Source organism: Anas platyrhynchos, chromosome 37, assembly GCF_047663525.1.
Source record: "Anas platyrhynchos isolate ZD024472 breed Pekin duck chromosome 37, IASCAAS_PekinDuck_T2T, whole genome shotgun sequence".
NCBI classification, from domain to species: domain Eukaryota; kingdom Metazoa; phylum Chordata; class Aves; order Anseriformes; family Anatidae; genus Anas; species Anas platyrhynchos.
In genome coordinates, this window is record NC_092625.1 from 3,507,758 (window position 1) to 3,520,363 (window position 12,606).

Here is a 12,606-nt window from a genome sequence, read left to right on the forward strand (position 1 = left end):
GTTACACGGGGGGGACCCAAAGCCCCCCAGAGTCACATTGGGGGGTGTCCCAAAGCCCCTCAAGGTCACTCGGGGGGGGTCCCAAGGCCCCCAACCCCCCCCCCGAGCAGTGTGGGACGGTCCCAAGGCCCCTCAAGGCCCCTCAAGGCCCCTCAAGGCCCCCCGGGGTCACACTGGGGGGGGGTCCCAAGGCCCCAAAACCCCTCAGGGTAATGTGGGGGGGTCCCAAGCCCCCCCTGGGGTCACGTGAAGGGGGCTCTCCCCCCCCCCGCCTGCCTCGCCTCGCGCCGCCTCACCTCTCCCCTGCCCGCACCTGCGCCCGGCCCGCAGCGCGCACGCTCACAAACAGGGGGCGGGGCCTGGGGACGGGGCCTGCGGGGCCCAGAGGAGGGCCCCTGTGGCCTGGGGTCCCTATGGGGCCCTATAGGGGAGGCCCTGTGGCCCCTAGAAGCGGGTCCCTATGGGGCCCTATGGCCTGGGGTGCTTATGGGGTCCTGTAGCTGGGTCCTTCTGGCCCCCTATGGCTTGGGGTCCCTATAGGACCCTATAGGTGGGCCCCTATAGCCTGGGGTCCCTATGGGGCCCTATAGCCGGGTCCCTATAGCGCCCTATAACCAGGTCGCTATGGCACCCTATGGCCTGGGGTCCCTATATTGCCCTATAGCCAGTTCCCTATAACACTCTATAACCAAGTCCCTATAGCAGCACCCTGTGGTCTGCGGTCCCTATAGGATCCTATAGGTGGGCCCCTATAACCCCCTATTGGCCCAGGTTCCCTGTAGGGCTCTATAGGGCCCTATGGCCTGGGGTTCCTATAGGACCCTATAGGCGTCTTCCTATGGCCCTCTATGTCCCAGGGTCCCTATAGGACCCTATAGGTCCCTATAGGTCCCTAAAGCCCTATAGGTCCCTATGGCCCTCTATGGCTCTATAGGTCCCTATAGGGCTCTATAGGGCCCTATGGCGTGGGTCCCTATAGGGCCCTATAGCTGGGTCCCTATGGCCCAGGGGCGGTTCTCCCAGTGCCCCTCCAAAGCCTTCCCAGTGCTCCCAGTGCCCCTCCAGTCTCCCCCAGTGCCTCCCAGTGCCCCTCCAAAGCTTTCCCAATACTCCCAGTCCCCCCCAGTCTCTCCCAGTCCCCCCCAGTCTCTCCCAGTGCCTCCCCCGCGCCCCCCCCGGACCCCCCCAGCGCTGGGTGCGGCACCTGACACACAGCGACTCCTACGTCCTGCGGCTCTGAGGGGGGGGACGGGGACAGGGGGACAATGGAGACAGCAGGATGGGGGCATGGGGACACGGGGACAATGGGATGGGGACATGGGGACAAGGACATCAGGACAAGGACATCGATATGAGATCAGGATGGGGACACTGGCACAAGGACATTGGCACGGGGACATAGGGGTGGGGACATCGGGACAAGGACATTGGGATGAGGATGTTGGGATGGGGACACTGGGACAAGGACACAGGGATGGGGACATCAGGGTGGGGAGAGTGGGATGGGGACATTGGGATGACATCGGGGTGGTGGCATTGGGATGGAGACATCAGGATGGGGACATCGGGATGGGGACACAGGGACAAGGACACTGGGATGGGGACAGCAGGATGGGGACTTGGGGACAGGGACATCAGGACAAGGACATCGGGATGGGGACACTGGGATGGGGACATTGGGGTGGGGACACGGGACAAGGACATCAGGAGAAGGACATTGGGATGGGGACACAGGGACAGGGGGACAGTGGGATGGGGACAACCCCAATGGGGACATCGAGGACAGGGACATTGGGGGGGGGGCACAAGGATGGGGGGGACACCGGGACAAGGATGGGGGGGACAAGGACAAAGAGGGGGGGACACGGGGGTGGGGTGGGGACATCGGCGGGGGACCCACTGGGACCAGCCCCCCCCGTCCCCCTCCCCCCAAAACTAAACTTTTTTGAGGCCGCGTTGCCAATCCCGCTCTTTATTGAACCAAACGGGGTGTGGGGGTGGGGGGTGGGGGGCGGGACCCCCAACATTTTGGGCTCAGAACAGCAAAAAACAGCAAAAACCAGAAACGACGCCTTCCAGCTGCGGCTCCACTCTCAGTCCTGGGGGAAAGAAACCCCCCCAAAAAATGGGGGGGGGGGCAATTTGGGGGGGGTCCCAATTTTTGGGGGGGTCCCCAGATTGTGGGGGGGGGTCCCAAAGTTTTTTGGGGGGGGTCCGCAAATTTGGGGGGGGGGCTGTAAGAGGGGGAAGGGTGAAAACGGGAGCGGGATTTAGGGGGGTGTAGTTTTTTTTTGGGGGGGGGGCAGATTTTTTGGGGGGTCCTCAAATTTTGGGGGGGTTTCTGAAGGTTTTTTTTGGGGGGGGGTCCTCAAATTTGGGGGGGGGGGAGCTGGGAGAGGGGGAGGGTGAAAATGGCAGGATTTGGGGGAGGTGGAAATGGGGGGGTGCATTTTGGGGTGAGGGGGCACTTTGGGAGTGGGGAGGGTGAAAATTTGGGGGGCAATTTGGGGGGGGGGAAATTGGGGGGGGATTGGGGTAAAATTGGAGGGGGTATTTGGGGGGAGAGGGTGGAAATGGAGGCAATTTTGGGGTGGGGGGGGCCAAATTTGGGGAGGGGGGAAGTAGGGGGGGTAAACAAAAAAAAAGGGGGGGGCGTTGGGGGGAAATTTGGGGGGGGGAGGCAACATTTCGCCCCCCCCCCCTCACCTCGATTCCCAGGATGGTGGAGTCAAAGAGGTCCCGGACCTGGGGGGGGGGGAAGCACCCAGGACCCCCCCCTTGGTGCTGGGGGGCCGTGGGGGGGGGCTCACCTGGTCCAGCTGTGGTGGGGGCTCCTCGCTGCTGCCCCCCCCCCTCCTCCTCCTCCTCCTCCTCCTCCTCTTTCTCCTCCACCACACTTAACCTGGGGACGAATCTGGGAGCCCCCCCAGTATGCCCAGTGCCTCCCAGTATGCCCAGTGCCCCCCCAGTATGCCCAGTGCCTCCCCGCAGTCCCTCCCAGTATGCTCATTGCCCCCCAGTCCCATCCCAGTGCTCTCCAATATGCCCAGTGCCTCCCCCCAGTCCTTCCCAGTATGCCCAGTGCACCCCCAGTCCCATCCCAGTACCCCCAGTGTCCCCCAGTATGCCCAGTGCCCCCCCCACAGTCCCTCCCACTATGCTCAGTGCCCTCCCAGTCCCATCCCAGTATCCCCCAGTGTCCCCCCAGTATGCCCATTGCCCCTCCAGTCCCATCCCAGTGCTCCCCGATATGCCCAGTGCCACCCCAGTCCCTCCCAGTATGCCCAATAACCCCCCCCAGTGCCCCCCCAGTATGCCCAGTGCCCCCCAGTCTCACCCTAGTGCCTCCCAGTCCCCCCCAGTCCCCCTCCAGTGCCCCCCAGTATGCCCAGTGCCCCCCCATCCCATCCCAGTGCCCTCCCAGTACCTCCCAGTTCCCCCCATTGCCCCCCCCAGCCCATTTTGGGGGTGCCCCCCCCCCAAACTCACCCCCTTGGGCTGGGAATGCGGAGCTCCCACGGGGACGGGGGGAAGGTGAGCGCTGGGCTGAGGGGGGGGCTGGGGCCCTGCCAGGTCTCTGGGGGGGGGGGGGGGGGGCACAAAAAGGGGGGGGGGCGATGTGAGACCCCCCCACACACAGGGTTTGTCCCACCCCTGGGACCCCAAATCCCCCTCCCCAGGAACCCCAAATCCCCCCCAAATCCCCCCCCCAGGACCCCAAATCCTCCCCCAACTTCCCCCAAAGACCCCAAGCCCCCCCCTCAAGGACCCCAAATCCTCCCCAGGAACCCCAAATCCTCCCCCAGGACCCCAAATCTCCCTGAGGACCCCGAATGCCCCCCCCTGCACCCCAAATCCCCCCCTAACTTTCCCCGAGGACCCCAAGCCCCCCCTCTCAAGGACCCCAACCCCCCCCAGGAACACCAATCCCCCACAGGGACCCCAAATCCTCTCCCCCTGCACTCCTAATCCCCCTAAATCCCCCCTCAAAGACCCCAAATCCCCCCCAGGACCCCCTATAATCCCGCCTAACTCCCTCCAAATCCCCTCTAACCCCCCCAAATCTCCCCAACCCCCCCCAAATCCCCCCCAAATCCCCTGAACCCCCCCATACCCGCAGCAGGCGGTGGCAGCGCTCCTGCAGCAGGTCCCCCATGCCCCCATTCCCACCCCAAATCCTCCCCAAACTCCCCCTAACTCCCCCCAAATCCCTTATAACTCCCCGAAATCCCCCTATAACCCCCCTGAATCCCCCCCAAATCCCCTATAGCCCCCCCAAATCCCCTCTATCCCCCCCCAAATCCCCTATAACCCCCCCAAATCCCCCTGAAACCCCCTATAATCCCCCATAATCTCCCCGAATCCTCCCCAAATCCCCCCCAATCCCCTCTAACCCCCCCATATCCCCTCTAACCCCCCCAAATCCCTCTGAACCCCCCCCAAACCCCCCCCAAATCCCCCGACCCCCCCGTACCCGCAGCAGGCGGTGGCAGCGCTCCCCCAGCAGGTCCCTCAGGCGGCTCCTCACCAGCTCCCACCGCCCCCGCACCTGCGACCCCCGGCTGCCGAGGGCCCCCTGGGCTCGGGAGGCCGCCCCCAGCACCTCCGGCCCCGTCTGCGCCAGCGCCTGCTCCAGGGGTTGCGGGGTATGGGGTGGGGGTCACGGCCACCCCAAAGAGCCAGGGGACACGGGGACCCGATGGGGAATGGGGACCCCAAAGGCCAAGGGGATATGGTGACCCTATAAGGACTGGGGACACGGTGATCCCAAAGGGTGAGGGGACATGGTGACCCTATAAGGATTGGGGACACGGGGACCCTATAAGGACTGTGGACACGGGGACCCTATGGAGAATGGGTGACCCTATAAGGATTGGGGACATGGTGACCCTATGGGGAATGGGGATCCCAAACGGCCAGAAGACACGGGGACCCTATAAGGATTGGGGACACGGGGACCCTATGGGGAATGGGGATCCCAAAGAGACAGGGGACACGGGGACACTATAAGGATTGGTGACATGGTGATCCCAAAGGGTGAGGGGACACGGGGACCCTGTAAGGACTGGGGACGGGGACAAAGGGGACACGTACGGGGCAGGGGCCGGGCCCCCCCTGAGCCCCCGGCTTCTCCTGCAAGGTGGCCTCGATGTCGCTGCCGGAGTCGTCACTGCTGCTGGTGTCCCTGTGGGGACAGTGGGGACAGCAAGGGGGGGGGGCTGTTGTCACCTCCCCCCCCAAAAAAAATCCTCTCCCCCTCCCCCCCCAAAAAAAAAAAAAAAAAAAAAAAACACAACTCACGTGCTGGGGGGGGAGCTGGGGGGCGGGTCCTGGGGACCAGCTGGGCGCTTTGAGGACATGGTGAAATCTGCGGTGGGGGGGGGACACAGGTTGGGGGGTGTTGGAAGCCCCCCCATTTGGAGAGGGCCCCCCCCAGGTCCTGCAGAATGGGGACGTGGGGGGGGCAAACACCCCCCATGAGTCGTTTGGGGGGGTCCCGAAACCCCAAACACCCCCTGAGGTTACACGGGGGGGACCCAAAGCCCCCCAGAGTCCCATTGGGGGGTGTCCCAAAGCCCCTCAAGGTCACTCGGGGGGGGACCCAAAGCCCCCAACCCCCCCGGGGCCATTTGGGGGGGGTCCCAAGGCCCCAAATCCCCCCCCCGAGCAGTGTGGGACGGTCCCAAGGCCCCTCAAGGCCCCTCGAGGCCCCTTAAGGCCCCCCGGGGTCACACTGGGGGGGTCCCAAGGCCCCAAAACCCCTCAGGGTAATGTGGGGGGGTCCCAAGCCCCCCCTGGGGTCACGTGAAGGGGGCTCTCCCCCCCCCCGCCTGCCTCGCCTCGCGCCGCCTCACCTCTCCCCTGCCCGCACCTGCGCCCGGCCCGCAGCGCGCACGCTCACAAACAGGGGGCGGGGCCTGGGGACGGGGGGCGGGGCCTGCGGGGCCCAGAGGAGGGCCCCTTTGCCTGGGGTCCCTATGGGGCCCTATAGGGGAGGCCCTGTGGCCCCTAGAAGCGGGTCCCTATGGGGCCCTATGGCCTGGGGTGCTTATGGGGTCCTGTAGGTGGGTCCCTATGGCTTGGGGTCCCTATAGGACCCTATAGGTGGTCCCCTATGGCCCCCTATGGCTTGGGGTCTCTTTAGGGCCCTATAGGTGGGCCCCTATGGCCCGGGGTCCCTATGGGGCCCTATAGCCGGGTCCCTATAGCGCCCTATAACCAGGTCACTATGGTACCCCATGGCCTGGGGTCCCTATGGAGCCCTATAGCCAGTTCCCTATAACACTCTATAACCAAGTCCCTATAGCAGCACCCTGTGGTCTGCGGTCCCTATAGGATCCTATAGGTGGGCCCCTATAGCCCCCTATTGGCCCAGGTTCCCTGTAGGGCTCTATAGGGCCCTATGGCCTGGGGTTCCTATAGGACCCTATAGGCGTCTTCCTATGGCCCTCTATGTCCCAGGGTCCCTATAGGACCCTATAGGTCCCTATAGGTCCCTAAAGCCCTATAGGTCCCTATGGCCCTCTATGGCTCTATAGGTCCCTATAGGGCTCTATAGGGCCCTATGGCGTGGGTCCCTATAGGGCCCTATAGCTGGGTCCCTATGGCCCCTATGGCCTGGGGTCCCTATAGCCCCCTATGGCCCAGGGGCGGTGCTCCCAGTGCCCCTCCAAAGCCTTCCCAGTGCTCCCAGTGCCCCTTCAGTCTCCCCCAGTGCCTCCCAGTGCCCCTCCAAAGCTTTCCCAATACTCCCAGTTCCCCCCAGTCTCTCCCAGTTCCCTCCCAGTCTCTCCCAGTTCCCTCCCAGTCTCTCCCAGTTCCCCCAGTCTCTCCCAGAGTCCTGCAGCACCTTCCAGTGCTCTCCCAGTGCTTCCCGGTCTCTCCCAGCACTTCCCAGTGTCCCTCCAGCACCTCCCAGTGTCCCCCTATATCTCCCAGTGCCCCCCCAGCCTCTCCCAGTGACCCCCCACGCCCTCCCAGCTCCCCCCAGCGCCCCCCAGTCTCTCCCACTGCCCCTCCCGCCCCTCCCAGTGCCCCCCCCCGACTGTCCCAGTCCCCCCCAGTCTCTCCCAGTGCCTCCCCAGCCTCTCCCAGTGCCCCCCCCGCGCCCCCCCCGGACCCCCCCAGTGCTGGCTGCGGCACCTGACACACAGCGACTCCTGCGTCCTGCGGCTCTGAGGGGGGGGACGGGGACAGGGGGACAATGGGGACAGCAGGATGGGGGCATGGGGACACGGGGACAATGGGATGGGGACATGGGGACAAGGACATCGATATGAGATTAGGATGGGGACACTGGCACAAGGACATTGGCACGGGGACATAGGGGTGGGGACATCGGGACAAGGACATTGGGATGAGGACGTTGGGATGGGGACACTGGGACAAGGACACAGGGATGGGGACATCAGGGTGGGGAGAGTGGGATGGGGACATTGGGATGACATCGGGGTGGTGGTATTGGGATGGAGACATCAGGATGGGGACATCGGGATGGGGACATTGGGACAAGGACATCGGGATGACAGGATGGGGACACTGGGATGGGGACATGGGGACAAGGACATCAGGACAAGGACACTGCGATGGGGACTCGGGGACAAGGACATTGGGGTGGGGACACGGGGACAAGGACATTGGGGTGGGCACATTGGGATGGGGACAGTGGGACAAGGACATTGGTAATGGGGACACTGGGATGGGGACATTGGGACAAGGACATCAGGACAAGGACATTGGGGTGGGGATACGGGGACATGGGGACAGGGGGACAATGGGACGGGGACAGCGGGATGGGAATATTGGGGACAAGGAGATCAGGACAAGGACAGTGGGATGGGGACATTGGGGTGGGGACACGGGGACAAGGACATCAGAATTGGGACAGCAGGATGGTGGCATCGGGATGGGGACACAGGGACAAGGACACTGGGATGGGGACAGCAGGATGGGGACATGGGGACAGGGACATCAGGACAAGGACATCGGGATGGGGACACTGGGATGGGGACACTGGGGTGGGGACACGGGACAAGGACATCAGGAGAAGGACATTGGGATGGGGACACGGGGACAGGGGGACAATGGGATGGGGATAGCAGGATGGGGATATTGGGGACAAAGACATTGGTAATGGGGACACTGGGATGGGGACAGGGGGACAGGGCTGGGACAATGGGCTGGGGGGGTCAATGGGGGGAACTGGGAGGTAGTGGGAGGGCACTGGGATGGGATGGGGGGGGCACTGGGCATACTGGGGGGCACTGGGGGGGGTTATTGGGCATACTGGGAGGGATTGTCCTTGAGTTTTTGTTTTGGTTTGTTTTGTTTTTGGGGGGGGGAGGTGACAACAGCCCCCCCTTGCTGTCCCCACTGTCCCCACAGGGACACCAGCAGCAGTGACAACGACTCCGGCAGCGACTTCGAGGCCACCCTGCAGGAGAAGCGGGGGCTCAGGGGGGCCCAGCACCCGCCTCCGCCCTGTACGTGTCCCCTTTGTGTCCCCCCCCGTCCCCAAAGCCATGCCCTCCCTTGTCACCCCCGTGTCACCTCCGCAGGTCCCCAAACATCCCCGGAGGGAGCCCAGCGAGGACGGCAGCAGCTCGGAGGAGAATGTCCTCTACCAGGCTGTCATGGACGGCAGGGTGGCCATCGAGGTGACACGGGGACAGGGGGGGACATGGGGACAGGGGGGGACATGGGGACATGTTGGGGGGCACAGGGACACACAGGGATAAAGGGACACGCGAGCAAAACCAGCTCCCAAAGGGACACGGGGACGTGTCCACCTTGGGAAGGGGACATGGGGGGGGGGGCATTTGCTCAAATGTGGGGCCACCACGTGTTACCACGTGTCACCACATGTCACCACGTGTCACCACGTGTCACCACATGTCACCACATGTCACCACGTGTCACCACGTGTCACCACGTGTCACCATGTGTCACCACGTGTCACTGTGCCCGCAGGTGGCAGTGGACGAGTGGCTGCAGGGCTACAAGCGGGACCGGGAGCCGGCCTTCCTGGAGCTCGTCAACTTCATCGTCCGCTCCTGCGGCTGCCGAGGTGCGGCCGCCCCGCTCCCCGTCCCCCTGTCACCCCCCCGGGGGACGTCCCCGTCAGCCGCCGTGTCCCCTCCCGGCAGGCACGGTGACGCTGGCCATGCTGCGGGAGCAGCAGAACACCGAGATCATCCAGCGGCTGACCGAGACCTTCAGCGAGGTACTGGGGGATGTGTGGTGGTGTGGGGATGCCGCCATCTTGTCTCCTCTGTGAGGCGGCCATCTTGTCTCCTCTGTGAGGCGGCCATCTTGTCACCGCTGTGACGCCGCCATCTTGTCTCCTTGCATCCCCACCACTTCCTCTCTTTGCGTCCCCTCCATTTTGTCACCTGTGTGACCCCAGCATTTTGTCCCTTGTGTCCTGGATGCTTTATATTTTTCGTATTGCTGCTGTTTTGTTATTTCTGTGAGGCGGCCATCTTGTTACCTGTGTGACGCCGCCATCTTGTCACCTCACTTCCTTGCTATTTTGTCCCTCTGCATCCCTGCCACTTTGTCACCTGTGTGACCCAACGCTTTGTCCCTGTGTCCCCAACACGTTATTTTTCTGCGTTGCCTCCAGTTTGTCATCTCTGTGAGGCAGCCATCTTGTCACCTGCGTGAGGCCGCCATTTTGTCCCCTTGCGTCCCCATTTTGTCGTCCCCACAGTTCTGTCCCTTTGCGTCCCCCCATTTTGTCCCTTTGTGTGCCCCCATTTTATCCCTTTGCCTTTCCTCATTTTCTCCCTTTGTGTCCCCATTTTGTCCCTTTATGTCCCCCCCCATTTTGTCCCTTTCCATGGTCCCCCTTTTCGTTGTCCCCTTTGCATGGGACAAAATGGGTATTTTGTCCCTTTACATCCCCACCACCTTGTCCCTTTTCATTCCCAATTTCACCCCTTTCCACCGCCCCATTTTGTCCCTTTATGTCCCCCCTATTTTGTCCCTTTCCATGGTCCCCCTTTTCGTTGTCCCCTTTGCATGGGACAAAATGGGTATTTTGTCCCTTTACATCCCCACCACCTTGTCCCTTTTCATTCCCAATTTCACCCCTTTCCACCGCCCCATTTTGTCCCTTTATGTCCCCCCTATTTTGTCCCTTCCAATCCCCATCTTGTCCCTTTATGCCCCCCTTATTTTGTCCCTTTACGTTCCCACCACGTTGTCCCTTTGTGTCCCTGTTCTGTCCCTTCCAATCCCCCATTTTGTCCCTTCGTGTCCCTATTTTGTCCCTTTGTATCCCTATTTTGTCCCTTTGCATCCCCATTTTGTCCCTTTGCATCCCCATGTTGTCCCTTTGTGTCCCACCATTTTGTCCGTCCCTACCAATCCCCCCATTTTGTCCCCTTGTGTCCCTGTTTTGTCCCCTTGTGTCCGCATGTTGTCCCTTTGCGTCCCTATTTTGTCCCTTTATGTTCTCCCTATTTTGTCTCTTTACATCCCCCTGTGTTGCCCCCTTGTGTCCCCGCTTTGTCCCCTTGTGTCCCCATTTTCTCCCTTTCCGCCCCCATTTTCTCCCTTTCCGCCCCCATTTCCCCCCTGTCCATCCCCGCCGCCTCATCCCTTCGTGTCCCCGTTCTGCCCCCGTGTCCCCCCCCAGGACTCCTCCGACTACCCCCTGTCCCTCTCCACGGGGCCGTGGCGCCATTTTCGGGCCTCTTTTGGGGCCGTGGTGACAGCGGTGGCCCTGCGGAGCCGCCACGCCGTCCTCTACGATGGCTTCCTCCTCGGCGGCCTCACCGCGCTGCTCACCAGCCTCGCCGACTCCCAAGTGCGCGCCTTCCGCCACACGGCCACCTTGGCAGGTAGGTGACACCCCCCACCCCCAACTTGTCACCCGCCGGGTGTCCCCGACGCCCCCCCCGCCACCGTCCCGCTGTCCCCAGCCATGAAGCTGATGACGGCGCTGGTGGAGGTGGCGCTGGGGCTGAGCCAGCGCCGCGACAACACCCGGAGGCTCTACGAGGCCGAAAGGGGGAAAAGCCCCCCCGGAGAGCCCCCGGCAAGCTGGAGGCGCTGCAGGAGACGCTGCGGGAGGTGGGTGACGTTTGGGGACGCGGTGGGGACACGGGCACGGGCGCCCCGGTGATGCCCGTGGGTGCCGTCCAGCTCCAGGAGCAGCAGGAGGAGATCGAGGCCGTGATGAACGCCATCTTCAAGGGGGTCTTCGTGCACCGATACAGGTGGGGGGGCGCTGGGGGGCACTGGGGTGGTGCTGGGAGGCACTGGGTGGCACTGGGGTAGCGCTGGGGGCACTGGGGTGGTGCTGGGAGGCTTTGGGGTGATGCTGGGGGGCACTGGGGTGTTGTCGACAGAAGGAAGACACAGACGCTCCATAGGAGTGAACAGTGAACTTCAACTTTAATGGAGAGCTCAGTCGCCTTTTCTCCAGTTCGAACATAATCAGCTCATGCATATTGCAGAAACTCAGCTCAGGACTGGCTGACACTTCCCGGGCTTTGCAGTCTGCTCCTCCTTCTTTTAGCTCCCTGTCCCGCCTTAGGGACTGTCCCGATCGCCCAAGGGCATCGTGTCCTTGAGCCTGATTGGCTCTCAGCCAGCTGCGTACGTGTCCTTGAGCCTGATTGGCTCTCAGCCAGCATGCGTACGTGCCAGACTCCTAGGAGTTGAGTCCGGCACTTCACTAGCCCATTGCCTCTGAACTGCTCAACATGCACATGTCCTGCTTCCCTGAACCATTCCTCCACAGAGGGCCATAGGGAGACGCCTATAGGGTCCTATAGGGACCCCAGGCCATAGGGGGCCACCTATAGGGCCCCATAGGGACCCTGGGCCATAGAGGGCCATAGGGAGCTGCGTATAGGGTTCTATAAAGACCCTGGGCCATAGGGCCCTATAGAGCCCTACAGGGAACCTGGGCCAATAGGGGGCTATAGGGGCCCACCTATAGGGTCCTATAGGGACCACAGACCACAGGGTGCTATAGGAACTTGGTTACAGAGCGTTACAGGGAACTGGCTATAGGGCAATATAGGGACCCCAGGCCATGGGGTACCATAGTGACCTGGTTATAGGGCGCTATAGGGACCCGGCTATAGGGCCCCATAGGGACCCTAGGCTATAGGGGCCCACCTATAGGTTCCTATAGGGACCGCAGACCACAGGGTGCTGCTATAGGGACTTGGTTACAGAGCGTTACAGGGAACTGACTATAGGGCAATATAGGGACCCCAGGCCACAGGGGACCACCTATAGGGTCCTATAGGGACCCCAAGCCATAGGGGGCCACAAGGACCCAGCTACAGGACCCCATAAGCACCCCAGGCCATAGGGCCCCATAGGGACCTGCTTCTAGGGGCCACAGGGCCTCCCCTATAGGGCCCCATAGGGACCCCAGGCCACAGGGGCCCTCCTCTGGGCCCCGCAGGCCCCGCCCACCTCCGCTCAGGCCCCGCCCTCCCCCAGGGCCGGGCGCACGTGCGGGCGCAGGAAAACGGCGGCGGCGCGAAACGAGGTGGGGGGGGGGGGGGGAGAGCCCCCCTCACGTGACCCCGGGGGGGGTTTGGGACCCCCCCATGTGACCCCGGGGGGGGGGGTTGGGGC

At 63.0% G+C, this 12,606-nt stretch overlaps 2 long non-coding RNA genes across 2 annotated transcripts; one reads left to right on the top strand and one right to left on the bottom strand.

Moving 5' to 3' along the window:
* Positions 1 to 4,478: 4,478 nt before the first annotated feature.
* LOC140001085 (uncharacterized) lies at positions 4,479 to 5,373 on the bottom strand. The gene is made up of 3 exons (XR_011806230.1): positions 5,302 to 5,373; positions 5,095 to 5,185; positions 4,479 to 4,627 (listed from the first exon to the last, which is right to left on the bottom strand). It is a non-coding gene; the product is annotated as an uncharacterized lncRNA (long non-coding RNA).
* Positions 5,374 to 8,677: 3,304 nt separating this feature from the next.
* LOC140001102 (uncharacterized) lies at positions 8,678 to 11,398 on the top strand. The gene is made up of 5 exons (XR_011806247.1): positions 8,678 to 9,067; positions 9,147 to 9,223; positions 9,407 to 10,847; positions 10,929 to 11,079; positions 11,152 to 11,398. It is a non-coding gene; the product is annotated as an uncharacterized lncRNA (long non-coding RNA).
* Positions 11,399 to 12,606: the final 1,208 nt, after the last annotated feature.